Below are 13,451 nucleotides of genomic sequence, written 5' to 3'. Positions count from 1 at the left end.
GACCTCCTTACTTACTGCCCTGCACTGCTGTTGTAAATTCTGTTCGTTCAGGACAAATTGACTCTCCAATTAAGGGCAACTTGAGCAAAGTATGGGAGTGGAGTGTGGTTATGAAATGTAATGCCCGATGTCTTCTCTCTTGGAGTTAATGATTTACCTGATCAGTAGGTTAATACACAAACCAGTGAAGGAGTAAGCGAAGACGACATCGTAAATGAAGCACCCGAGGGCGCAATTTCCGTATTATTTCCACTGAGCTCAAATGACATCACACAAGGTGAAGTTCAAAATGTGCGAAAAGAGAATGCGTTCCCTTTGATTCATTCAGGCTCCCAATCAGAGCAAATGAACAAAGTTTTGACTCCATATCAAAGACATGGTTTCAATCCTTTTTTGGACCTTACCATAATGACGTTACATCTTTTTTCTGATAGTATATCGGTTCAGTCTGACCAGAATGAATTACACGCATTACATGGATTATAGAAATCAGACAGGGCAAGACACGTGGCCCTTGAAGACACAGAAAGATATGGAAGAACATGAATACGGGCACATCAAGATAGAATCACGCGTAATGTCAATGATTATAGGGAAAGAATATTCCATTTGATCTCAAAATAAACGCATTGACTCGGTTTTCCGGCTTTAACGGGAAGAAGTAATTTGTCCCCCTCGGCTTTTGAAGGTAAATCTGCAGACTATCGAATATTCTAGACATAATTTGCGTTGGAAAATTGAGATTTATTCAACGTATTAAGGAGAATTAAGTCATGCCCTTATGGCATGCTTTTCAAGTAACTTAAAAGCTGGTTATCTGTAGGACATTCATAACCTGCTTTTTGTGTCACGTGCAACCGGCGACTCTTTGCAAGGAAAAAGTACTTTGTCAAATATGTCTTTAAGAACATTTCTATGAGCATTTTAACGTGCGGCGATTGCAACTAAACAACAGTAAAGCCGAAAGTACCTATGCTACATCATTTTCCAAGACACTGATACACCTTGTGGCCAATACCATAGACTCAGTAATCAAATCGGCTCTCAAGGTTCAGTTGAGAGAGAGAGAGAGAGAGAGACAGAGAGAGAGAGAGAGAGAGAGAGAGAGAGAGAGAGAGAGAGAGAGAGAGACAGAGAGAGAGAGAGAGAGAGAGAGAGATTGAGAAACAGACAGGTAGACAGACAGACAGACAAAGCTAATTAGACTGCAACTTTGCGACGATGAAGTGACGGAGACTCAGACAATGGCTCAGTGATGATGATGATGATGATGATGATGAGATGATGATGATGATGATGATGATGATGATGATGATGATGATGGTGGTGATGATGGTGGTGATGATGATGATGATGATGATGATGATGATGATGATGATGATGATGCAGTGCTGTAGAATGATGATTGTGCGCGTAGTGACGGCTTAGTAATGTGCAGAGGCATGGAACATTTGTTGTGGCATATTTCATAACTTCTACACTGAAGCAATGGAACCGTAAACCTTGCCTGGAATATGCAAATTAATGTGCGGGTGGAAGAAAGAATAGTTTGATAATCAACGATGAATTGTGCACGAGGTACTTGTCAGAAAAGATAATCGAAATGGAGAGGATTGGATACATGGAGGTATCAGAGTCGCGATACTCTCAGAATGCCACGCGGACCAGACCGACTCCTGTCATCAAATCTTTTCAGCATCCATCCTATTTCATAATTTAGTCTGTATTCAATTTTCTCGAGGAACAGATTACTTCACTTGTTTGGTAAGATAATTGCAGTCTTCAGTGATATGCTAAAGAAAAAAACGTCATTTTATGATCATCCCCGACTCGATAAATAATCGAGCAACAATATGTATATTGTCATGGAAACATATAGCATTCCACAAACGCATCTACCCCGATGATGTCGTGATTATAATTTGATTGAACATCAGGAATGTTATTTATTTACTGATTTTGTAAATGCTTGGAGGGATTTAAAATATTTCCAATTCCATCAATAATATTTGATCGCAAATTCTAACGACATCATTTATTAATTATACCTTCAGGAATCGTACGTGTGCTTGGTGTCATAAATTTTCTCAGATGCGTACGTTTTGTCAGCATCTCTCTCTCTCTCTCTCTCTCTCTCTCAGACTTTTTCGGTAAATTACCCCTCGTGCATCGTATTTGGATCAGGCAACTGGCAGCAAATCTGCATCCGATGTCAGCGTTGCATAATTATATCGTGCTACGTTAATTAACAGACAAATGTCAAACAGTTAGCAGTACACCTAAAAGTAGTACCGATGCTTTTCTTCTCCTTGACCATCACATACTAGTATCCAAACCTCCAAAAATTCAAAAATTTAAAAAAGAACGAAGATAACACTTGTTGCTGCTTCAACAAACTGCTGACCTTCTATAAAACATTTTGTAAGGATGTTGGTGACCGCGTTTCTGCGCTCTCAGTTCTCAAAGGACTGTAGTTTTCCACACAAAGAAGGAAGGTGAACAATCTGTGTCACGGAACCATATCTTACTCGAAGACACATTTCAATGAGTAATCACAAGCATCAAATCCCCGACGGAATGTTCATTTTCGACATCTGATCTTGTCGCAAATCAACCCGTAATAATGCAGTGACCGATGAATGCTTCGTAGGACTTCAAGTTCTCGCCTCATCACAAGTAGACGTACAATTTCAATTTAGCCGAGACTGAAACTGAATACCCACAACCTATTTGAATGGAATTATGTGCCTTGAATGCATTGCATTCTGATGGCGCTATCTTATCAAAGGCACCATGTGTTATTGCCAGTCTGAGGATTGGCGAGTCTATGTAGCACGGATTTGAGTATGGTCCTACGGGAGAGATTTCTTGTGTGCCGCTATAAAGTTTACGGTTTTGCGGCCGCCTTCTCCGTCAGTCCTAAGAAATCACCGCCAAATATCGGGTGTACTATAATATGTCCCCATAACTGAATTATATCTTATGGGATCATTGTTGCTGTCACGTTCTGCCCATATAAGCCGATCAATGTAATTCCGCCGCAGACACCATGGCTATTCGGAAACACGAAATGTGAACAAGAACACAAAAAGCTTTCTTGAAGCTGCAAATCACGACGGTTGCCATACTTTTAATTTGTATTCTCCTAGCTTGTTATTCTTGGAACCATACACGATGACAATAAATGCACAGTGACGTCTCTATTTAAGATCACAGTTACGGCCAATAGCTATAGCTTTTGATGATATTTTCAATTTGTTTTTCTTTGCTCCACAAACAAATTAAACCCTTCTATTTAGCTTGACAACAAACCCCTTAAACACATTCAGTTGAATTCTAGTGCAAACGTGGATTCACTTGTCAACAGTAACTGTGCAGTTTACAAATGAACAGGCGGAGTTGACATGTTGAATACAGTGTATCTCAACATGTTACATTGAGTATAACAAGATCTGGTTGGCATCAGCAAATTTACAGCTACTAGCCCTTGTGATTAGCATCAACCGGGTCTGTTCTATTGACGAGAGTGCGGTGTTGTTGTCATGCCGACAACATTCGCTGCTTACCAAAGTGTAGGCCTACTATGATCTGTCTGAAAGATCTTAAATTTCACCTTTACTTGACATGGGTAGCTGAGCCTTAACAAATCAATGCAATCACTTATTCGTTAAGCTCACGTTGCCATATCTTCCACTAATGACTTCATTGATCTATTTGACAGGTCTGTGATTGAGTAGCTATATCAATGTACATTACAACTTCGCCGATGCTAACTCACCATGTATGCCTGTTTTCAAGTGTGTCTGTCGCAGTTTCCATTCAACGCAATAGAAATTCGCACAAGTCTGATGAAAGTGCACCGGTTAGCACATTCCTTGCGCGTTGAGGAGAATTTTTACCTTTCTGCGTGACGATTTAGACATATTTGTCCTAAAAGCAAAAGTATAAACGTTTGTCGCAGCCTTTGACGTCGGAAAATATTGAATTTTACTATGCATGACTTTCAGAAGTCGCCGCACGGGCCAAGTGATGTCTTTATATCCATTTGTACATTTCAAGATCAGTCGTCAGGAAATCTTGTCGTGGCAATGTTTTTGAAATGGATATTCGGAAACTAAAAACGATAAAATCATTTCACGTCAATCCGCAATTTGCTAATGCGTCAAATGAACGGCAAAAATTACACAGCGGTTGTATACGTACATTGAGATGTAAAACATGTGGATGTAGGAAATCGTTTATGTTGCATGGCCAACGACTCTGATACGCTGTTCCGCGGTATTTCTGACATTCAATCCGAATAAATCCCCCCGATCGACGCTTTCTGCAAAAGCAAGCATAGCCCGTGCGATCACCTTGCTGACACACAAGGGAAAATTTGTCATCCTACATGACGTAACGTCCCTCTTTAGCAAAAAGCGACACATTGATAAATGTTCAATTACCGATATTGTTGCAGTGAAATCGCGTCCATTTAGAAAGTCACTACATTTTTTTACGATATCTTTGTTCGAATCGGTGCGAAAATCACGAAGCTCATTTTCGCGAATGAGCGGAATTGATCTGTGCGCCTTTTTTCCATACCTTCGGAAAAGCACGATTAAATGTAGCAGTCGAATATTTTGGAAAGCCATTCGATACATCTCATTTGCAATCAAGCACACTGAGAGTGCCTAAGTCTCCTGTTCCTATTACAAGTAAAGCGTATTCAACAGGCGAAGGAAACCGAATTTCTGTAATGAGAATCGAGTGGCACTCCATGGCGGGTGAATCCTCTACATCAAGCAGGGGGCGATGGTGCAATTTATTCCACGAGAGAGAGGAATACTACCCCCAGGCTATAGACAAGGCACCTCTGCATTTAGGACCGGCATGATATCGGATCATGTCAAGTTACAGAAGCTGCGAAGCTATTTCAGATTGATTACTGTTGCATGCGATGTGATTGGGAAGATCGTATTACTTCGCCCCGTGCAGGCGAGATTCGAATTTCTCGCGTAGCTCGTTTACCAGGTGCACTTCCTGGTAACAGTTAGTTGCCATGGCGACCATCTTCACGCTAGGCTGAAGTCGCGTTGATGCGCGCACCGATGCAGCCGTAATCAAATACATTTGATGGCAAGTGTCACAATTTCCATTGGCAAAGGTCAACATGTCTGAGTGATATAATGGTGTTTTCGCAAAAAAACAACAACAAAATGACTGAAATATTAGAGGGTCATTCAAAAGGCGGTCACCCTACCTTCCCAAGACTCCAGATATGCAAATTATGCAGAACTCTGGGGTGACATAATCGATGAATTTGCATATGTCAAGTGTATAATATGATCCATTGCAATTCTCCAACGAAGAACACTCGCCTCGTCTTGCTGTCAAGTAGGTGTAACTTATCTATTGAGATGTTAACGTCTTCAGTCTAAGTAATGACGACTTTGACATTAGTGTCCGTTCATCATTTTGCACCAGACGGATAGTCTTCACCTGACGACTGAACAACAGGGACTAGACTCAGAGCGTTAGGCTACCTTTTGAAATCAGCGCCAGACTGCGACGCATGCATACGCTCGTCTCCAATCCTAGACTATCAGAAACATAGCCGTCCACAAAAGAGCGGTACAGGCTAAGCTGTCCTGAGTTCTCCCTCAGTCGTTCTGTTTTATTCTTGCAGCAGACGCTCTTACCAGCGACAGCTCAAGAAGCACTGGTCGACCGAGAGAGGGAGAAGGAGTTTGATGTTTTTCTTGCAGCCAAAAAGATCGACCAATTCTACCAACGGTGACAGTGGTTCCCGTGCTTAACAGGTTTGTAAAGCGTCTATTCGATATCATGTTGTATAATTTTTCTACTTTCTCTCGTCTGTTCTTGCCCTTGTAAGTCGGAAGTCACAGAGTAATTCCAATTTTTCTGCGTTCAAGTCTGATTCTACATAGGGAACAATATAGAGGGCTGGATACTTCAAGCCCATTTGAAGGGGACAACGCTGCAACCTATGGAAATCTTCTTTAATCACAGCGCGTGCTTACTTGCGTTCTGTTCGTCGTGAAAGCGTAAGTGTTTTGGCTATGAACTCATTTCCTCGGATGTGAGCAAAACGAACGGTACTACTATCGTAGTACACTTTGAGCTTACAATCTAAGGGATCTTGACAATGCCCGGGCCTGATGCGGGCAAAATACAGAAATATTTTCTTGTGTACAGTTTTGAGGTTGCAGAGTGGCCCTTGTACTTACAACTGCTCCAGAAATAGAGGTAAAATATTGATTTTTAAGTTAATGCCATCAGCATATCTTGTTTGTAGGATAATGGTTGAATAATATGTCCCTTTCTAAGACAAGTAATTGGAACAGTACTGCCATTAGCGTGGAGTAAAGCTTGTAACTTAAGCCTTTTTCAAACAATATTTCTCATACATAAAGAGAAAAGTTGTTTCAGGGAGATTAGTTTTTATTCTCTTGAACTTTTCGAAAGATCATAAATTAAAGACCACTGTTGCCGTTGGGGCCAATGTAAGTAAATTCGCTGCTTTACATCGGCGTGCTAGTCAGATTATTGTGGGTTTTCGGAGAAAGTACAAACAGATATTTTTTTAAAATTTATTTTAGGCCATATTATGTTGGCTGATGAAGACGATAGAGAATCGTAGCTCTCATGAAAGAAAAGCAAATTTTGATTGCAGGCAAAAATGTGACTGTGTATTTAACTAAATTTTAGTAAAATACACATATAAGCTTACAAATATTGTGCGAGAAACCCTTCAAATAGGGGCTAAATAGCTTTGAACCACTCTTTTGCATACCTTCAAAATTTTGATTTGACGTGGAGCTAAACGTTCCGATCACTGAATTTGGTCTACGATGAACTTAAAGCCGTGTTCTTCACAATCGTCACTTTCAACTCTGCTGAATTCGATTTTTTTTAATATTACCCCCAATTTGCCACAGCTATTCAGGTACTATAATTTTTCGATTTGCTTTGCTTCATCAGCAATCATGTTTTATTTATGTTCCTTAAGGTAGAACGCACCTCGGGGACAGACATTCGGACTCTCAAACTTTTACAGTTCTCTTCTGATATACCACATGTGGGGGTTCATTTTAAAGCTCTTGGTGAAAGAAAACTTTTCACCGGCTTAGTTTTTTGAAATTCGAAAATTTTTATTTTTCTCCATAGAGTTAACACAGGGATGGCGGCCATTTTGAATTTCTAATATCAGTAAATCTTGGGTTATTTGTTTCTCTAGTACCAAAATTTGCACGGTGACCCCCTATTTTTATTCTTGATTTTGAAAGAGAATGATTGAAAGATTCCTTGAGGAAAGTTAGAGCAAAAGTTTAAGTCTTTTACTTTCGAGGTGCATATTACCTTAATGTAGTATGCGCCTCGAAAGTGGAAGATTGAAACTTTTGTTCAAACTTTCCTTACGGAATATTTCAACCATACTCTTTCAAAATCAAGAATAAAAATCTGGGGTCGCTTTGCAAAGTTTGGTACTAGAGAAACTAATTTCCAAAGATTTGCCGATATTTAAAATTCAAAATGGTCGCCATCGCTGTGTTAACTGTATGGAGAAAAATAAAATTTTCGATTTTCGGAAAACTAAGATGGTGATTTTTTTTTTACACCAAGAGCTTTCAAATGAACCCCTGCAAGTGGTATATCAGAAAAGAATTATAAAAGTTTGAGCGTCTGAATATCTGTCCCCGAGGCGCATTCTACCTTAAATGGTGAAACAATTTTTATATCCCATAACGTAAATTTGCAGAGACTAGTAGATACAGTACCATGAAATATAAGGGGGAATTTACCGCTTCTTTGAAAAATAAATGAATGCTCCTTCGCCGATGCAGCTGTTTTCGAAGAAACTTGGACGACCAACATCTTGCGTTAAAATACCATTTAAGTTTTTACGACATGACAAATATTGAAATAATTGACACATTACCACCAGGTGGGAGGTCTGTTCAGTCAATTTAAGAGGAAATCTTGTACAGCCACAGGGGCTGAGAGAACAGGTGCTGGATCATGCAAAGATTTCCTACCGCGCCGTACATCACGTAGAAAACGAAGATGTTTTTACGACTTCAGAATATCCTTCGGGCAATGCAGGGTTACGCTTTCGACGCACACAAGCAATATTTCCACGTCACAGATTTGCAACACAGAAGTTATGTTGTCAGGGTCCAGTATACGCCACATTAATTTTGTGACACCCATTAAAGGAATGCTTTTTTTAGGCAGAGAGACGAGTGTGGTCAAGTGAACCGATCGAGGACTTGCAATATGCCGTAAGAAAACGTGCTCCCATTAAAAGGGCAGTAAATAATATTGTCATTATTTTTGTTCTGGAGAACAAGTTCACTCTCTCCTACTTTTCCTGTATGCGAAAACTAGCCGTATTTCCCTTATGCGTGTTGAAATGCAAGTTCTAGTATAGCGCAGTGTGTACAATATGCAAATGACATCCCCTTCAAACTGCAATACAATCGTAAAGAATAACACCAAGTGTTGCACACTAATATGTTCTTAGATATGTTGAGCGAACTTGGAAGAAGACCCAGGAACTGTAGTAAAAACGGAGCAAAGATAATCGAATGCAGCATTCACTTAAACGGCAATACACGTATGTGAAACTGATTTACGCTCAACAGATTAATAATAGAATAGAATAGAATAGATCAGAATATGATTGAATAGAAGAGAACAGGATAGACTGGGGGAATGTGAATGGAACGGAATATAATAGAATTATAGAATATTAGTAATATTGAATAGAATAGAATAGAATAGAATAGAATAGAATAGAATAGAATAGAATAGAATAGAATAGAATAGAATAGAATAGAATAGAATAGAATGGCGAAAATGAAACCATCTGAACAGTTTTACATTTAAATTGATTCCCTTCGGGGGAAATGGTGACAAAGATAACCGTACACAGTGACTGATACGTTTAATATTTAAACAGTGGTAAGTTTATTACCAGACAAATCGCTTTTCCATCCGAGAGTCAAAATTCAAAATAATCTGTCAAGAAAAAGGCCGTTAATGTATCACACCGATGGGAAATGCAAACAGTCTCTCTCGTGGAAAGTGAGGCGCCGTTGGTACGCGTTATTTAAGCTGCAGTGTATTGAAAGTTGAGCGGCGTTGTCTGATGAGGCTTTGTTTATCTCTCCGACACACATTATTACTAACGTGGACGGGTGTCTCTCTGGGAATTCTACATGGACAGAAAGCTTAATGCGTCAGGCAGCAAGCAGAATAGAAGTACCTGACGATACATTCAGTGAACTTAACACCGTGAGAGTGTACAACGTAAAATGTGAAACACCATGTCGCCAAACACTAGGCCAAATGAAGTCTGAGATTAATCATTGTTGAAGTGTGAATAAACTCCTGTGAAGGTTTTTAAAGTAATATTGCCCCTTGTGACGTCTTTCGAACGTGATATACTAATATCAACTGGCAATATTTGACAATGAAATGATGGGAGGATGGAACGGAATCGACAACCCTCAAAAAATAAACAACAACAACAACAACAACAAATCCTTAAAAAACACAAGCACAGTAATTCAGTAGATTTTCTTTCATTTCGATGTAAAAGTCAATTTTCGGTTCCGATGAGTGCACGTTGATCATGTTCATTGGTAGTCCCAGCAAGGAAATAACGACTCATTGTAATTGGTAATGCACTTACGGCGTGCCAGGCGCCTTATTTTGTAGACCCCGCATAAAATTATCAGGGGAGAGACTAAAACGAAGGACAATGAAGGACTACGGACGACGGTATTTGTGAATGCAGAAAGGACGAAAACAGTATGTTCATTCCTGAATCATTGAGTGACGGATAGCGTAACCTCTCAAGAGTAGGGTGATGGACTGTGTTATCCGTACAAAACGGATTGAAGGCCAGCATTGTCATTTCACGATGTGATGAAGGGCATATTTTCATTGCAAAATATGGCGAAGGGCAACGTCATTAGTGCATAATATACTGAAGGAGAGTAATTTCTCTGCAAAATAGGACGAAGGACAACATATATTATAGCCCAAACATTTGACTTTGACCCGAGGGTAGGTGACCATTTGCCCGACGTAGGGAGGGCAATGGTCTCCTGTCCTGTGGGTACAAAGTCCGTTGTTTGGGCTATAATGCTTTTATTACACAAAATTTTGTAAAAAACGTATTTCCTTTGTAAAATATGTAATATTAAAGGTAAAGGACAATGGCATTGCATGTGCAGAATATGGTGAAGGGAAAGCATTTTCACTACAGAATAGGGCAAGGGGCAATGTTATTAATCAATCAATCAATCAATCAAAAGCATTTACATAGCGCCAAAATCCATCACGAGTTAATGTTCTAAGGCGCTGAACAAGAACACAAAAATCAAAAAGCTCTCTCAAAGAGATGCCATTTCAAGCCCTTCTTAAAGGTGATCAGCGTAGGCGACTGGCGAAGTTCCAACAAAAGACCGTTCCACAAATCGGGAGCACATCTTGAGAAGGAGCGTTTCCCTTACGTTTGCAGGTTACACCATAGCACATGAAGAAGACTATTTTCATTGGTTGAAGTATTATTAAGGCACAATATAGCAAATAACAATATTTTTCGTAATAGAATTGGGTGCCGATACTGCTCTGCATCTTACTATGCGCTAGAAATGTTGTCCTTCGCTTAATTACGTACAGAAGATATAATGTTTCACCTCTGAATTCATTTTTTTCTATTCGGCCTTCTTTATCTTGAGCCGTCTTTCTGTGTCCTTCCTTTTACTTTTTGCTATAATCAGAACGATAAACAGCACTGTTGCATAGCGCGTTTAGCAAAATTGCAGACGGTCGCTGAACCGAAGATCGCGCTCCAAACTCACCTACTTTTCCCCTCAATTTCAGAAACATAGACAGATAACAGCGTTAGCATGTATTTACATCATAAAGAGGCAATTTACTTTGAACTATTTTATTCTGTAGGCATGAAACCTGCAGACGTCGTGTGCCCGAGATTAAATTCACATCCATTCAAATTCAGTTCTTTAAAAATCGCCTGTAAAAGACCTGTCGATCTCACTGTCTAACAATTTGAATAATTACGATTCGGGAGCAGATATAACTGATAGTAATTCAAATTGTCTTTGCTTGACATAATATAAAACATACCTGTAGCTTTCCCTTCGATAATTTCGATAATTATTGCAATTTTTTTTTCTATAACATGCATAAGAAACCTTCAGACCAGAAACAAAATCAGAAAATATTACAGACGAAGAGACTTACTGTTTAATCTTAATGCTGACGTTTTCTCCTATTGCATTTATGTATTTTGATTACGGTATTTGAACGTGACTTGTTTACAAAATCAAACAAACGTAACCATGTTGCTAGTCTAGGTTATCGCTGATGGAACGTAAAAACCGAAATGACCGCACGAAATAAAGGCACTAGAAAATCAACGGGAAACGTTTGAATGTTGAAGGTCGACAATTATCGCTTCTATCACACATTTTTCCTCAATGTAGCTGCGAAGGCGTGAATAATAGTGATAATGTTGCCATTTACAAAATCCCGTCGGTAGTGATGTGAAAGATAGGTTCTGAATAGCCTAAAATCACATGTGGACAGCTGAAGATTATTTGCAAACTCGTGTTACTGTTTCGACAATTCCTCAATCGGCTTTTTTTTCATTTCCTTTCGTGGGAAAGTTATCGCAAACGATATTGACGTGGTCGTTTTTGTTGTCGGCGTGACTAACTAACTGACTTTTTCGATTACGATGATTGAAGTAAAAATCAAGGGTCTCACAGCCTGTCTGGAATGGCTGATAATTGTAATTGGAGCGAGCGGCGCCGTGCATGCGATGCTAATACGATTCACGGTATCTCCAGTGTTTTCTTCCAGGCATTTGGCGCATTCTGACAAAATGACGCGTAAAGCTGAAACCTGACTCGACAGATCGTATCGATCATGAAAGGAACTCAGATGAAAAACGCGACAGTCCTCCAAGTCGCACCATTTAATATGAAAAGTGCAAAATGTTTTAGATAAATGTGAAAAATGTGACGTAATCAAACCGGTCTCATTCTTGAGGTTTCAAAATCGAAAATTTAAAATTTCGGAGTATATTAATACACATGATGGGTTCAATATTGAACTTGACATTTTGTACTCTAATTTTACAGTATCTTACTGTCATAAGAAGACAACAAATAACTATGGTAACTAAAAATTCCCCAACTGTAAAAAATCATGAGATACATGCACTTTTAATGCTCACACCGCCTCTTCCTAATTAGTTTTTCCCCTCTCTCCCGGCTGTCTACTCAGATGGAATCATCTCAGAAAATCTGGCGACATTGTTTCTTCTGATCGTCGGGCGATCACAGTCTGCTCGTCCCGAATGAATCCCGATAACATTTCTGAAGGGGCTAGATTTGGCCGTTGTCGAGTCAATTCGAAGGAGCATTGAGAACATGTAAGTTATCTTGTACTTAGTAATTTAAATTAAAAAGTGAGTCTTCTTTGCCAAAAACCTGATGGCCAGATTGTCTATTGATTGTTACAAATTTCCGCGAGGACACGGGATCGGCAGTCGAGAAAGGGTCACCTTAGAGAAGGACAGGACGAAAGAGGCGCACATCAGCGAACAACAGACAAAGAGCAACGGGATCACATGTAGATGGTGAGACAGATATCATATACAAACAAACGTATAAGCGTAAAGAACACAAATACGAGTATACGCAAAAAACATACATACATACATACATACATACATACATACATACATACATACATACATACATACATACATACATACATACATACATACATACATACATACTATTCGGACAGAGAATGAGAAGGAATGGTCAAAGTTGATGGACCGTTAAGACTTGCTGAGTAGTTAAAGATAGTGAGCGATGGAATAGAAGAAGCGCATCTGCTGTACATGCGGCGAGGCAGACAAAATGAAAGGTCGGAAACAGGTGATCAATGGCTTAATGATTGACAAAAGAAAAATGCTGTAATTAGATATGCAAAATATTATTCCGTCACCATGGGGACAGAGAAGCCTATCAAGAGAAGGAAAGGCCGATTTTTAAAGGTACTAGCATGGCGGAGACAACATTACCGAGGGTATACAGGAGTCTGTGGGGGACCGTAGACAATAGAACCGTACGTACTACAAAGAAAACGTCCGGCGTTTGACGTAATGTACTCTCCCACGTACGCAAGTTTGTGTAAATCTGCTATTAAACAAACACAAGGACATGTCCACCGAATATGATCAAAAAGTGAGAGTAAATCTGAAAGATTGTGTCGATTACAAAACTGTGATATTCATGAAACTGAACTGAGATGAAATTCATTTGCCTGATAGCAACGCAATTGTCAAAGGTCGACTTATCTTCATCGGCTTTCATAGCACGGTATCGAATTTTGATCAC

The 13,451-nt window shown here is 39.5% G+C and overlaps 1 protein-coding gene across 1 annotated transcript in view; it reads left to right on the top strand.

Moving 5' to 3' along the window:
* The first annotated feature begins 5,372 nt into the window (after positions 1-5,372).
* Positions 5,373-13,451, top strand: part of LOC139142539 (relaxin receptor 2-like) — a 96,245-nt gene continuing 88,166 nt past the window's right edge. Inside the window, exon 1 of the mRNA XM_070712496.1 lies at positions 5,373-5,801. The gene's annotated coding sequence lies outside the window, so the exon portion shown is untranslated. The remainder of the gene's footprint in view (positions 5,802-13,451) is intronic.

This window comes from Ptychodera flava, chromosome 10 (genome assembly GCF_041260155.1).
Source record: "Ptychodera flava strain L36383 chromosome 10, AS_Pfla_20210202, whole genome shotgun sequence".
Classification (NCBI taxonomy): domain Eukaryota; kingdom Metazoa; phylum Hemichordata; class Enteropneusta; family Ptychoderidae; genus Ptychodera; species Ptychodera flava.
The sequence above is the reverse complement of the archived record's forward strand: the minus strand, read 5'-3'. Positions and strand labels throughout refer to the sequence as shown.